We start from the raw sequence: 13,773 nt of genomic DNA, 5'->3' as shown, positions 1-13,773 counted from the left end.
TGCAGACCTTCAGTTCAGATGAGAACATTTATCCAACTCCTAGTATCAGTGTTCAGGAACATAGGCGGTGTTATTCCTCAGCATGCCAGTTCTGCTGGCAGCCATACTGAACAGATTGGAATGGATCGTCATTTTGAGGTGAGAAACAGAAGGTTTTCTCAGCTTCATAATGGACTTCTGTTAACGGTTCACATCGAGTTCCTCTCATTATGATTTCTTTAGTCTTCTCATCTTGTTAGTCCTCCCTGAAACAGAAGTACAGAGTAGTTAAATAAATAAATATATATATATATATATATATATATAAAGGTAGTACAACATTAGGATGCTTAAGCCCCCAGTCGCTATCAACGTCATTATCTTCTGGAAAACGAGCCTGCCTTAGTGTAAATGAATCAGATAGTTTTACAGTAGTATTTCAGAGCTAAATATAAGATGTACCACGTTCCCTGCTGTCCTCCCATGCATCTGGTCAAGAGCCAAAGCGGTGTGTAACTAGCTAACTTTGTGAGTAGTGAGCTAGCTAAATCTATTACACAGGCAGGCAGCCATGGAGAGGTCAGGGTAGGGATTACAGATTAAAGCACATCCCAAATGGCACCCTATTCCCTATGTAGTGCACTACTATTGACCCAAGCCTATAGGGCTCTTGGTCAAAAGTAGTGCACTATATAGGGAGCCTTTTGGCACATATCCTTTTTGTCACCGATCGGCTGTAGTAGTCAACACCGTCTGTTATTGTTGTGGTTTCTTAGTTACACCAAACTGATTTTAGCTGGATGGCAACAAGTCTTGTTCTTTACATGATCTAGGAAATCTAAATCCAGCCAAGCGAGAGTCACTTGGGATCCAAACAAACACTTAGCTGGCTAGTTAGCTAGTCACTTTTAACACCACTTCGATACAAAGTGATTTTCGTAGCAGGTTATGAGAGCATTTTCTATAACCCTAACATTTTTATTAACCTTAACATTAGTCTTACGCCTCGACCACACCGATAGTGCTTTTGCGTTTTGGGACTTGGCTCTATTGAACGTATGCGTCAAACTGTATTCGTAGACGGTTTGACAGAAATGGCAGCAGAAGGTGAATGTTGAACTTTTGTTGCACACATATCCAGATGATGCTGCTTCCCATTTTGCGCGGAAGACACTGTAGGTGTGATCGAGGCTTCATAACCTGCTGAGTAAATTCTCCAAACCTGCTACAAAAAAGTCACTTCGGTGTTTCACCTAGCTAGCTAAACCCAGACAAATAGCTAAATTTGCTGACCGTTAGCTAGGTAATTAGCATGCGCCTATGAGAAAGTTTAATTTGTTTGTTCAACACTGTCATATGAGCCGGTTTAATTAAGTTTGAAAACAAATCTCCATATACCTTATTTTCCATGGGTCGGTAGAAGGAGCCTACGCCTCATGTCCACCAGACGCGCGAAACTCTTCTTCTTCTTTAAGTTTTGTTGGCGAATCGCAACCAACTGACAGGTGCATACACCGCTACCTACTGTACTGTCACGACCTAGCTTCTTCAGTTGGATTTATCGGCGGTTGGCATCCAACGTTATTTACATTTTAGTCATTTAGCAGACGCTCTTATCCAGAGCGACTTACAGTTAGTGAATACATTTTTTTTTATATACTGGCCCCCCGTGGGAATCGAACCCACAACCCTGGCATTGCAAACGCCATGCTCTATCAACTAAGCTACATCCCTGCCGGCCATTCCCTCCCCTACCCTGGACGACGCTGGGCCAATTGTGCGCCGCCCCATGGGTCTCCCGGTCGCAGCCGGCTGCGACAGAGCCTGGATTCGAACCAGGATCTCTAGTGGCACAGTTAGCACTGCGATGCAGCGCCTTAGACCACTGCGCCACTCAGGAGTTATGGTGCATTACCGCCACCTACCGTACTGGAGTTTGGGCCATAGACAGGGATAAACTAAATCCTACCTGCCAACCCAGTTTCTCTTAAAAAAGACAACAAAATATGTGATACTATATCTAATGACGTTCTACTCAATATACTCTTTAAACTAATTTCCTGTATCCCCTTCTCCCTCATACTTAATCTCATCCTCTCTCTTTCCCTCTGATACTGCCCACACTGTAGCAATACATGCTCCACGGTCTCTATTTCCTGACAATAATCACATTTTCCTGATGGATGCTTTCCTATCACGCTTAGTGTCTTATTCAACTGGCTATGTCCCACCCTTAATCTAGTAAATATAGCCTCCTCTCTTCTGTCCCTTCCTGCCATCCTCCCCTCCCTGACTTTCCTCTGTACTTGAAATAAATGCCTTCCCTTATTATCTCTATTCCACTGCTCCTGCCATCTCTGCACCATCACTGTAATATCAGTCTTTTTGCCTCTGCCTTGCTCATTGAAACTACAACATCAACATCCCCACTACTAAGTGCTTGTTTAACCTGTTCATCTACCGCCTCGTTCCCCTCCACCCTCACATGGGCTGGGACCCAAGTAAATCTTATCTGAATACCCATCTGTTTAATCCTGCCATGGGTTTGTAGCACCTCATAAAGCAGGTATTGTCTGCTACGTGAGCTAAAGGACTGGAGACTCATTAACACCGCACATGAATCACAGCAAATAACTACTCTGTCTGGCTTAACTTCCTCCACCCACTGCAAGGCCAACAGTATGGCCATCAGCTCCACCCACTGCAAGGCCAACAGTATGGCCATCAGCTCCGCCCACTGCAAGGCCAACAGTATGGCCATCAGCTCCACCCACTGCAAGGCCAACAGTATGGCCATCAGCTCCACCCACTGCAAGGCCAACAGTATGGCCATCAGCTCCACCCACTGAAAGGCCAACAGTATGGCCATCAGCTCCACCCACTGCAAGGCCAACAGTATGGCCATCAGCTCCACCCACTGCAAGGCCAACAGTATGGCCATCAGCTCCACCCACTGCAAGGCCAACAGTATGGCCATCAGCTCCACCCACTGCAAGGCCAACAGTATGTCCATCAGCTCCGCCCACTGCAAGGCCAACAGTATGGCCATCAGCTCCACCCACTGCAAGGCCAACAGTATGGCCATCAGCTCCACCCACTGCAAGGCCAACAGTATGGCCATCAGCTCCACCCACTGCAAGGCCAACAGTATGGCCATCAGCTCCACCCACTGCAAGGCCAACAGTATGGCCATCAGCTCCACCCACTGCAAGGCCAACAGTATGTCCATCAGCTCCGCCCACTGCAAGGCCAACAGTATGGCCATCAGCTCCACCCACTGCAAGGCCAACAGTATGGCCATCAGCTCCACCCACTGCAAGGCCAACAGTATGGCCATCAGCTCCGCCCACTGCAAGGCCAACAGTATGGCCATCAGCTCCACCCACTGCAAGGCCAACAGTATGGCCATCAGCTCCACCCACTGCAAGGCCAACAGTATGGCCATCAGCTCCGCCCACTGCAAGGCCAACAGTATGGCCATCAGCTCCGCCCACTGCAAGGCCAACAGTATGGCCATCAGCTCCACCCACTGCAAGGCCAACAGTATGGCCACCAGCTCCACCCACTGCAAGGCCAACAGTATGGCCACCAGCTCCGCCCACTGCAAGGCCAACAGTATGGCCATCAGCTCCGCCCACTGCAAGGCCAACAGTATGGCCATCAGCTCCACCCACTGCAAGGCCAACAGTATGGCCACCAGCTCCGCCCACTGCAAGGCCAACAGTATGGCCATCAGCTCCGCCCACTGCAAGGCCAACAGTATGGCCATCAGCTCCACCCACTGCAAGGCCAACAGTATGGCCATCAGCTCCGCCCACTGCAAGGCCAACAGTATGGCCATCAGCTCCGCCCACTGCAAGGCCAACAGTATGGCCATCAGCTCCGCCCACTGCAAGGCCAACAGTATGGCCATCAGCTCCACCCACTGCAAGGCCAACAGTACGGCCATCAGCTCCACCCACTGCAAGGCCAACAGTATGGCCATCAGCTCCACCCACTGCAAGGCCAACAGTATGGCCATCAGCTCCACCCACTGCAAGGCCAACAGTATGGCCATCAGCTCCACCCACTGCAAGGCCAACAGTATGGCCATCAGCTCCGCCCACTGCAAGGCCAACAGTATGGCCATCAGCTCCACCCACTGCAAGGCCAACAGTACGGCCATCAGCTCCACCCACTGCAAGGCCAACAGTATGGCCATCAGCTCCACCCACTGCAAGGCCAACAGTATGGCCATCAGCTCCACCCACTGCAAGGCCAACAGGATGGCCATCAGCTCCACCCACTGCAAGGCCAACAGGATGGCCATCAGCTCCGCCCACTGCAAGGCCAACAGTATGGCCATCAGCTCCGCCCACTGCAAGGCCAACAGTATGGCCATCAGCTCCGCCCACTGCAAGGCCAACAGTATGGCCATCAGCTCCGCCCACTGCAAGGCCAACAGTATGGCCATCAGCTCCGCCCACTGCAAGGCCAACAGTATGGCCATCAGCTCCGCCCACTGCAAGGCCAACAGTATGGCCATCAGCTCCGCCCACTGCAAGGCCAACAGTATGGCCATCAGCTCCACCCACTGCAAGGCCAACAGTACGGCCATCAGCTCCACCCACTGCAAGGCCAACAGTATGGCCATCAGCTCCACCCACTGCAAGGCCAACAGTATGGCCATCAGCTCCACCCACTGCAAGGCCAACAGTATGGCCATCAGCTCCACCCACTGCAAGGCCAACAGTATGGCCATCAGCTCCGCCCACTGCAAGGCCAACAGTATGGCCATCAGCTCCACCCACTGCAAGGCCAACAGTACGGCCATCAGCTCCACCCACTGCAAGGCCAACAGTATGGCCATCAGCTCCACCCACTGCAAGGCCAACAGTATGGCCATCAGCTCCACCCACTGCAAGGCCAACAGGATGGCCATCAGCTCCACCCACTGCAAGGCCAACAGGATGGCCATCAGCTCCACCCACTGCAAGGCCAACAGTATGGCCATCAGCTCCGCCCACTGCAAGGCCAACAGTATGGCCATCAGCTCCGCCCACTGCAAGGCCAACAGTATGGCCATCAGCTCCGCCCACTGCAAGGCCAACAGTATGGCCATCAGCTCCGCCCACTGCAAGGCCAACAGTATGGCCATCAGCTCCGCCCACTGCAAGGCCAACAGTATGGCCATCAGCTCCGCCCACTGCAAGGCCAACAGTATGGCCATCAGCTCCGCCCACTGCAAGGCCAACAGTATGGCCATCAGCTCCGCCCACTGCAAGGCCAACAGTATGGCCATCAGCTCCGCCCACTGCAAGGCCAACAGTATGGCCATCAGCTCCACCCACTGCAAGGCCAACAGTATGGCCATCAGCTCCGCCCACTGCAAGGCCAACAGTATGGCCATCAGCTCCGCCCACTGCAAGGCCAACAGTATGGCCATCAGCTCCACCCACTGCAAGGCCAACAGGATGGCCATCAGCTCCACCCACTGCAAGGCCAACAGGATGGCCATCAGCTCCGCCCACTGCAAGGCCAACAGTATGGCCATCAGCTCCGCCCACTGCAAGGCCAACAGTATGGCCATCAGCTCCGCCCACTGCAAGGCCAACAGTATGGCCATCAGCTCCGCCCACTGCAAGGCCAACAGTATGGCCATCAGCTCCGCCCACTGCAAGGCCAACAGTATGGCCATCAGCTCCGCCCACTGCAAGGCCAACAGTATGGCCATCAGCTCCGCCCACTGCAAGGCCAACAGTATGGCCATCAGCTCCGCCCACTGCAAGGCCAACAGTATGGCCATCAGCTCCGCCCACTGCAAGGCCAACAGTATGGCCATCAGCTCCGCCCACTGCAAGGCCAACAGTATGGCCATCAGCTCCACCCACTGCAAGGCCAACAGTATGGCCATCAGCTCCGCTCACTGCAAGGCCAACAGTATGGCCATCAGCTCCGCCCACTGCAAGGCCAACAGTATGGCCATCAGCTCCGCCCACTGCAAGGCCAACAGTATGGCCATCAGCTCCGCCCACTGCAAGGCCAACAGTATGGCCATCAGCTCCGCCCACTGCAAGGCCAACAGTATGGCCATCAGCTCCACCCACTGCAAGGCCAACAGTATGGCCATCAGCTCCGCCCACTGCAAGGCCAACAGTATGGCCATCAGCTCCGCCCACTGCAAGGCCAACAGTATGTCCATCAGCTCCGCCCACTGCAAGGCCAACAGTATGTCCATCAGCTCCGCCCACTGCAAGGCCAACAGTATGTCCATCAGCTCCGCCCACTGCAAGGCCAACAGTATGGCCATCAGCTCCGCCCACTGCAAGGCCAACAGTATGGCCATCAGCTCCGCCCACTGCAAGGCCAACAGTATGGCCATCAGCTCCGCCCACTGCAAGGCCAACAGTATGGCCACCAGCTCCGCCCACTGCAAGGCCAACAGTATGGCCATCAGCTCCACCGTATATACAGCCAGATGATCTGTAATACGTTTCCTGACTTCCACCCCACATTCCTGCACTACAAATGCTGACCCAGTACGTCCTGTCCTTGGATCTTTTGAACCATCTGTGTAAATGGCCACAAAATCCTGATACACAGATTCCAGACGTCTCTTAAAGAAATCAGCTGGATCAACAGCCTCCCTATCTTTCTGTAGTCTCTCCAACACTTCTAGATCAACTACTGGAGGCGGGAGTAGCCGTGGTGGATTTACAGGAATAGCTACCGTTGGACTAAACTCCCTTCCATATAGTCCCATCTCCCTCGCCTGGGTATTACCACCCACCCAAAGCTTGTGTTCTGTCTTCGCTCATGTTCCCAGCATGCCTGTAAAACCCCTTTTGCAGGATGAGACACCCCATGTTCCTGTAGGTTGACCCAATAATTCATTGCCAGCTGCTGTCTCCTAATCTGCAATGGCATATGCCCCATCTCCACCTGTAATGCAGCCACTGGGGACGTCCGAAACGCCCCACTACATATTCTGAGTCCTTGCCCCTGTATGACATCTAGCCTTTCCAGTGAGGTCCGGGCTGCCGAATCATATGCTATACTTACATAGTCTATTACAGATCGGATCAATGGAACATACATGGTCCTCAATGAGGAACGCCCCCCCACTCCTTCCCCGTCAGACAGCGCATCACATTTAGCACCTTCTTACACTTTCCCACCACTCTCTCAATGTGTTCTGCCCAGGTCAGTCTAGTGTCAAAGTATACCCCAAGGAACCTGAAGGCCCCCACCCTCTCCAAGTTTCTCCCATATAACCTCAAGCATACCTCATCTCCCACCTTCCTCCTGGTAAAGAACACTGTTTGAGTTTTCTCTACAGAGAACCTGAATCCCCACATTAATGCCCACCGCTCTACCTCATCAATTGCTTCCTGTACCTTCCTGACTATGTATGGCACATTTCTTCCCCTCTTCCATAAGGCACCATCATCTGCAAATAACCACCTCCCTATATCCGGCTGTAGCTGAGAGTAAACATCATTGATCGTGATTGAGACTCAATTGGTAGAGCATGGTGCTTGTAACGCCAGGGTAGTGGGTTCGATCCCCGGGACCACTCATACGTAAAAATGTATGCGCACATGACTGTAAGTTGCTTTGGATAAAAGCGTCTGCGAAATGGCATGTTATTATCATTATTATCACGCTCCCCTGCGGTGTACCATTATCCACCAAGTAGCTGCCTGATAAAGACTTCCCCACCCTCACCTGGATAGACCTTCCAAACAGGAAATCCTTTATCCAGTTGTACATTCTTCCTCCTACCCCCATAATATCTAGCTTGATTAACAGCCCCTCCTTCCACATCATATCATACGCCTTCTCCACATCAAAAAAGACAGCTACAACAGTCCCCTTGTTCACCTGAGTCTTCCTGTACTCTGCTTCTAAGCAGAGCACTGGATCCATAGTTCCCATACCCTTCCTGACCTCTGCTTCTAAGCAGAGCACTGGATCCATAGTTCCCCTACCCTTCCTGACCTCTGTTTCTAAGCAGAGCACTGGATCCATAGTTCCCCTACCCTTCCTGACCTCTGCTTCTAAGCAGAGCACTGGATCCATAGTTCCCCTCCCCTTCCTGACCTCTGCATCTAAGCAGAGCACTGGATCCATAGTTCCCCTACCCTTCCTGAACCCACTCTGATGTGGCGTTACTAGCCCTCTGCTTTCCAGGAAGTAAGTTAGCCTCTCCGTGATCATACGTTCCATAATCTTACATACATGTGATGTTAAAGCTATTGACTTCGTTGGATCCTTCCAGATTGGTCTCACTAGTCTCTACCTCCAGTGTATGTGGTGTAATAATAACATAATAATATGCCATTTAGCAGACGCTTTTATCCAAAGCGACTTACAGTCATGCGTGCATAATTTTTTTGTGTATGGTGGTCCCGGGGATCGAACCCACTACCTTGGCGTTACAAGCGCCGTGCTCTAACCAGCTGAGCTACAGAGGACCACGGTCTATGTACTATGGTCTTAGTCTCACTAGTCTCTACCCCCAGCTTTTACATCGTATTAAAACGTGTCCCAGTCCAACATGCCTAGCTCTGTCCACTGGGGGCGTGGCTTACTGAGAGATAACTCACAATGTGGTTGTTAAAGTCCTATTTGGATATATTTGGCTGTTTTCACTGCGTAACATTTAGAAGTTGTCCCTTTTCAGGTTTAGAAGAAGTGGCTGCTAAATGCTAACTCCTGTTCGTATAAACCGGTAGCGTAGCTAGCATACAGAAATCGGTGGTGATCTCTTTACCGCCTCTATAGAAGGGGAGAAGCTTACCACAAGAAGTGGAGGCAGTTGCAGGACAAGTTTGTAAAGCACAAAAAAAAAACTGAAGGGTTGAAGTGGAGATGCAGGTGGGAAAACGTTGCAGTCTTTTGACTTCACGCTATCTTGGCTGAGCTGTGTCAAGCACCGGGAAACGGACTCCCAACATCTCAGAAGAGGTAAGGCCTTGTCTTTTAGCCAGTTGCTCGCAATTAGCTGGCTACAGTTTATTGGAAGAGGATGACAGCTCCACGAGGCAGACCAGTTTATTGGTAGAGGATGACAGCTCCACCAGGCAGACCAGTTTATTGGTAGAGGATGACAGCTCCACCAGGCAGACCAGTTTATTGGTAGGGGATGACAGCTCCACCAGGCAGACCAGTTTATTGGTAGAGGATGACAGCTCCACGAGGCAGACCAGTTTATTGGTAGAGGATGACAGCTCCACCAGGCAGACAAGTTTATTGGTGGAGGATGACAGCTCCACCAGGCAGACCAGTTTATTGGTAGAGGATGACAGCTCCACCAGGCAGACCAGTTTATTGGTAGAGGATGACAGCTCCTCGAGGCAGACCAGTTTATTGGTAGAGGATGACAGCTCCACGAGGCAGACCAGTTTATTGGTAGAGGATGACAGCTCCACGAGGCAGACCAGTTTATTGGTAGAGGATGGCAGCTCCACCAGGCAGACCAGTTTATTGGTAGAGGATGACAGCTCCACCAGGCAGACCAGTTTATTGGTAGAGGATGACAGCTCCACGAGGCAGACCAGTTTATTGGTAGAGGATGACAGCTCCACGAGGCAGACCAGTTTATTGGTAGAGGATGACAGCTCCACCAGGCAGACCAGTTTATTGGTAGAGGATGACAGCTCCACGAGGCAGACCAGTTTATTGGTAGAGGATGACAGCTCCACGAGGCAGACCAGTTTATTGGTAGAGGATGACAGCTCCACCAGGCAGACCAGTTTATTGGTAGAGGATGACAGCTCCACGAGGCAGACCAGTTTATTGGTAGAGGATGACAGCTCCACCAGGCAGACCAGTTTATTGGTAGAGGATGACAGCTCCACGAGGCAGACCAGTTTATTGGTAGAGGATGACAGCTCCACCAGGCAGACCAGTTTATTGGTAGAGGATGACAGCTCCACGAGGCAGACCAGTTTATTGGTAGAGGATGACAGCTCCACGAGGCAGACCAGTTTATTGGTAGAGGATGACAGCTCCACGAGGCAGACCAGTTTATTGGTAGAGGATGACAGCTCCACCAGGCAGACCAGTTTATTGGTAGAGGATGACAGCTCCACGAGGCAGACCAGTTTATTGGTAGAGGATGACAGCTCCACGAGGCAGACCAGTTTATTGGTAGAGGATGACAGCTCCACGAGGCAGACCAGTTTATTGGTAAAGGATGACAGCTCCACCAGGCAGACCAGTTTATTGGTAGAGGATGACAGCTCCACGAGGCAGACCAGTTTATTGGTAGAGGATGACAGCTCCACGAGGCAGACCAGTTTATTGGTAGAGGATGACAGCTCCACGAGGCAGACCAGTTTATTGGTAGAGGATGACAGCTCCACGAGGCAGACCAGTTTATTGGTAGAGGATGACAGCTCCACCAGGCAGACCAGTTTATTGGTAGAGGATGACAGCTCCACCAGGCAGACCAGTTTATTGGTAGAGGATGACAGCTCCACGAGGCAGACCAGTTTATTGGTAGAGGATGACAGCTCCACCAGGCAGACCAGTTTATTGGTAGAGGATGACAGCTCCACGAGGCAGACCAGTTTATTGGTAGAGGATGACAGCTCCACGAGGCAGACCAGTTTATTGGTAGAGGATGACAGCTCCACGAGGCAGACCATTCAAGAAGTATGAATGTTCTGACTTCTACGGAGGCCGTATCGCTGTAAATGCTACACAGCCACTTCAGAGGCCGGATTGACCATAAATCGGCTACGATAAAAGCCAATGAATGCTTGATCCGGTAATTTGTGATCTGGATGCTCAATATGGAGGGTATGACACAATTGCGGAGCTTCCGGAGGCTTGCAGAGGCCAAATCGAGCTCTCTACGGCGATGCCGTGCGCCTCCCAAATTTTTAAACCATGCGGAGGGCTCCATATACGCTATATATACAAAAGTATGTGGACACCCCTTCAAATTAGTGGATTCGGCTATTTCAGCCTCACCCGTTGCTGACAGGTGTATAAAATCGAGCACACAGCCATGCAGTCTCCATAGACAAATATTGGCAGTAGAATGGCCTTACTGAAGAGCTTAGTGACTTTCAACGTGGCACCGTCATAGGATGCCACCTTTCCAACAAGTCAGTTCGCCAAATTTCTGTCCTGCTAGAGGTGAGCGGGTCAACTGTATGTGCTGTTATTGTGAAGTGGAAACGTCTAGGAGTAACAAAGGCTAAGGCCACACAAGCTCACAGAACGGGACCGCCGAGTGCTAAAGCGCTTGGCGCGTAAAAAATATATTTCCTATACATTACCATGTAGTTTACCAATAAAATGGTCTGATGGTGATGTGGATATACTCGGAATACATATCCCAAAGGAAATAAATGATCTCACTTCAATAAATTATAATAGAAAGTTAGCAAAAATAGATAAGATCTTGCTACCATGGAAAGGTGGGTGCCTGTCAATTTGTGGAAAGATCACCCTGATTAACTCTTTAGTATTATTTTTTTATTTATTTTTTTATTTCACCTTTATTTAACCAGGTAAGCCAGTTGAGAACAGGTTCTCATTTACAACTGCGACCTGGCCAAGATAAAGCAAAGTAGTGCAATAAAAACAACACAGAGTTACATATGGGGTAAAAAAAAAAACATAAAGTCAGAAATACAACAGAAAATATATATACTATCCCAGTTTACCTATTTGCTTATGGTCTTGCAATTACAGAGATCATACGTTTCCTGTAGGTCTTGACCAGGTTTGCACACACTGCAGCAGGGATTTTGGCCCACTCCTCCATACAGACCTTCTCCAGATCCTTCAGGTTTCGGGGCTGTCGCTGGGCAAAACGGACTTTCAGCTCCCTCCAAAGATTTTCTATTGGGTTCAGGTCTGGAGACTGGCTAGGCCACTCCAAGACCTTGAGATGCTTCTTACGGAGCCACTCCTTAGTTGCCCTGGCTGTGTGTTTCGGGTCGTTGTCATGCTGGAAGACCCAGCCACGACCCATCTTCAATGCTCTTACTGAGGGAAGGAGGTTGTTGGCCAAGATCTCGCGATACATGGCCCCATCCATCCTCCCCTCAATACGGTGCAGTCGTCCTGTCCCCTTTGCAGAAAAGCATCCCCAAAGAATGATGTTTCCACCTCCATGCTTCACGGTTAGGATGGTGTTCTTGGGGTTGGACTCATCCTTCTTCTTCCTCCAAACACGGCGAGTGGAGTTTAGACCAAAAAAGCTCTAATTTTGTCTCATCAGACCACATGACCTTCTCCCATTCCTCCTCTGGATCATCCAGATGGTCATTGGCAAACTTCAGACGGGCCTGGACATGCGCTGGCTTGAGCAGGGGGACCTTGCGTGCGCTGCAGGATTTTAATCCATGACGGCGTAGTGTGTTACTAATGGTTTTCTTTGAGACTGTGGTCCCAGCTCTCTTCAGGTCATTGACCAGGTCCTGCCGTGTAGTTCTGGGCTGATCCCTCACCTTCCTCATGATCATTGATGCCCCACGAGGTGAGATCTTGCATGGAGCCCCAGACCGAGGGTGATTGACCGTCATCTTGAACTTCTTCCATTTTCTAATAATTGTGCCAACAGTTGTTGCCTTCTCACCAAGCTGCTTGCCTATTGTCCTGTAGCCCATCCCAGCCTTGTGCAGGTCTACAATTTTATCCCTGATGTCCTTACACAGCTCTCTGGTCTTGGCCATTGTGGAGAGGTTGGAGTCTGTTTGATTGACTGTGTGGACAGGTGTCTTTTATACAGGTAACGAGTTCAAACAGGTGCAGTTAATACAGGTAATGAGTGGAGAACAGGAGGGCTTCTTAAAGAAAAACTAACAGGTCTGTGAGAGCCGGAATTCTTACTGGTTGGTAGGTGATCAAATACTTATGTCATGCAATAAAATGCAAATTAATTACTTAAAAATCATACAATGTGATTTTCTGGATTTTTGAATTACAGACCTCTACATGCTTTGTAAGTAGGAAAACCTGCAAAATCGGCAGTGTATCAAATACTTGTTCTCCCCACTGTACATATATTCAAAGGTATTTTGTCAAGGCTCAAACCTGACATCCCCAGGGGTTGGTGCTGATTGGACGGAGATTGTGACAGCTGGTTAAATGGCGTCCCTTGTGAAGGCGAGAACAGGATGTATGTCAGGAGAAGTGCAATATTATCACAAGGAGAGTTATACTTGGAATACGGAGGAGGAATGGAGGGAAAAAGAGAGGCAAAGGAGGTCTAAGAGAGAGAGGGAGGAAGAGGGTGAGATTGAGTCGGTTAAAAATGGTGGGAAAAAGGGAGAAGGTTTGTTAAAGAAGAATGGTAGGAAATGTAAGCAGAGTGAGCTGAAGACAGGAGGAGAAATGGAAGTGAATGAGGGTGAAGTATCAGAGGTGGTAGGAGTGAAGTACTCGGAGCCTGAGGCTTGCACAGAGGGTCAGGATAAAGATGAGTCTGTGACAGTAGGAGTGAAGGTTTTGGAAAAAGTGGACCCTTGCCTTTCGGCTGATCCATTTGTGGTTTCAGGATGGGTGAAAACAGAGTTGGATCCTGTGGAATCGGTGAGGGTAACCAGAAGTGGTCTGGTGATAATTGTTTGTGTTTCTGCTGATCAGAGGGAGTAGGCGCTCCGTGTTGAACGAATAGGGACAAGAAATGTGAACTGTTTTGCTCTCAAGAAAAGGGCTCCATTGAAAGGCGTGATTACTGGGGTAGCGGTAAATGTAAAAGCTGACCAACTGAAGGGGAAGATTCCCGGTGTTTGTGATGCTCGTTGTTTGGTGCGACGCAGACAGGGTGGCGTGAGTGGAGAAATAGAA

Source organism: Coregonus lavaretus (assembly GCF_964263955.1).
Source record: "Coregonus lavaretus genome assembly, chromosome: 9".
Taxonomy (NCBI): domain Eukaryota; kingdom Metazoa; phylum Chordata; class Actinopteri; order Salmoniformes; family Salmonidae; genus Coregonus; species Coregonus lavaretus.
Note: the sequence above shows the minus strand (reverse complement) of the source record.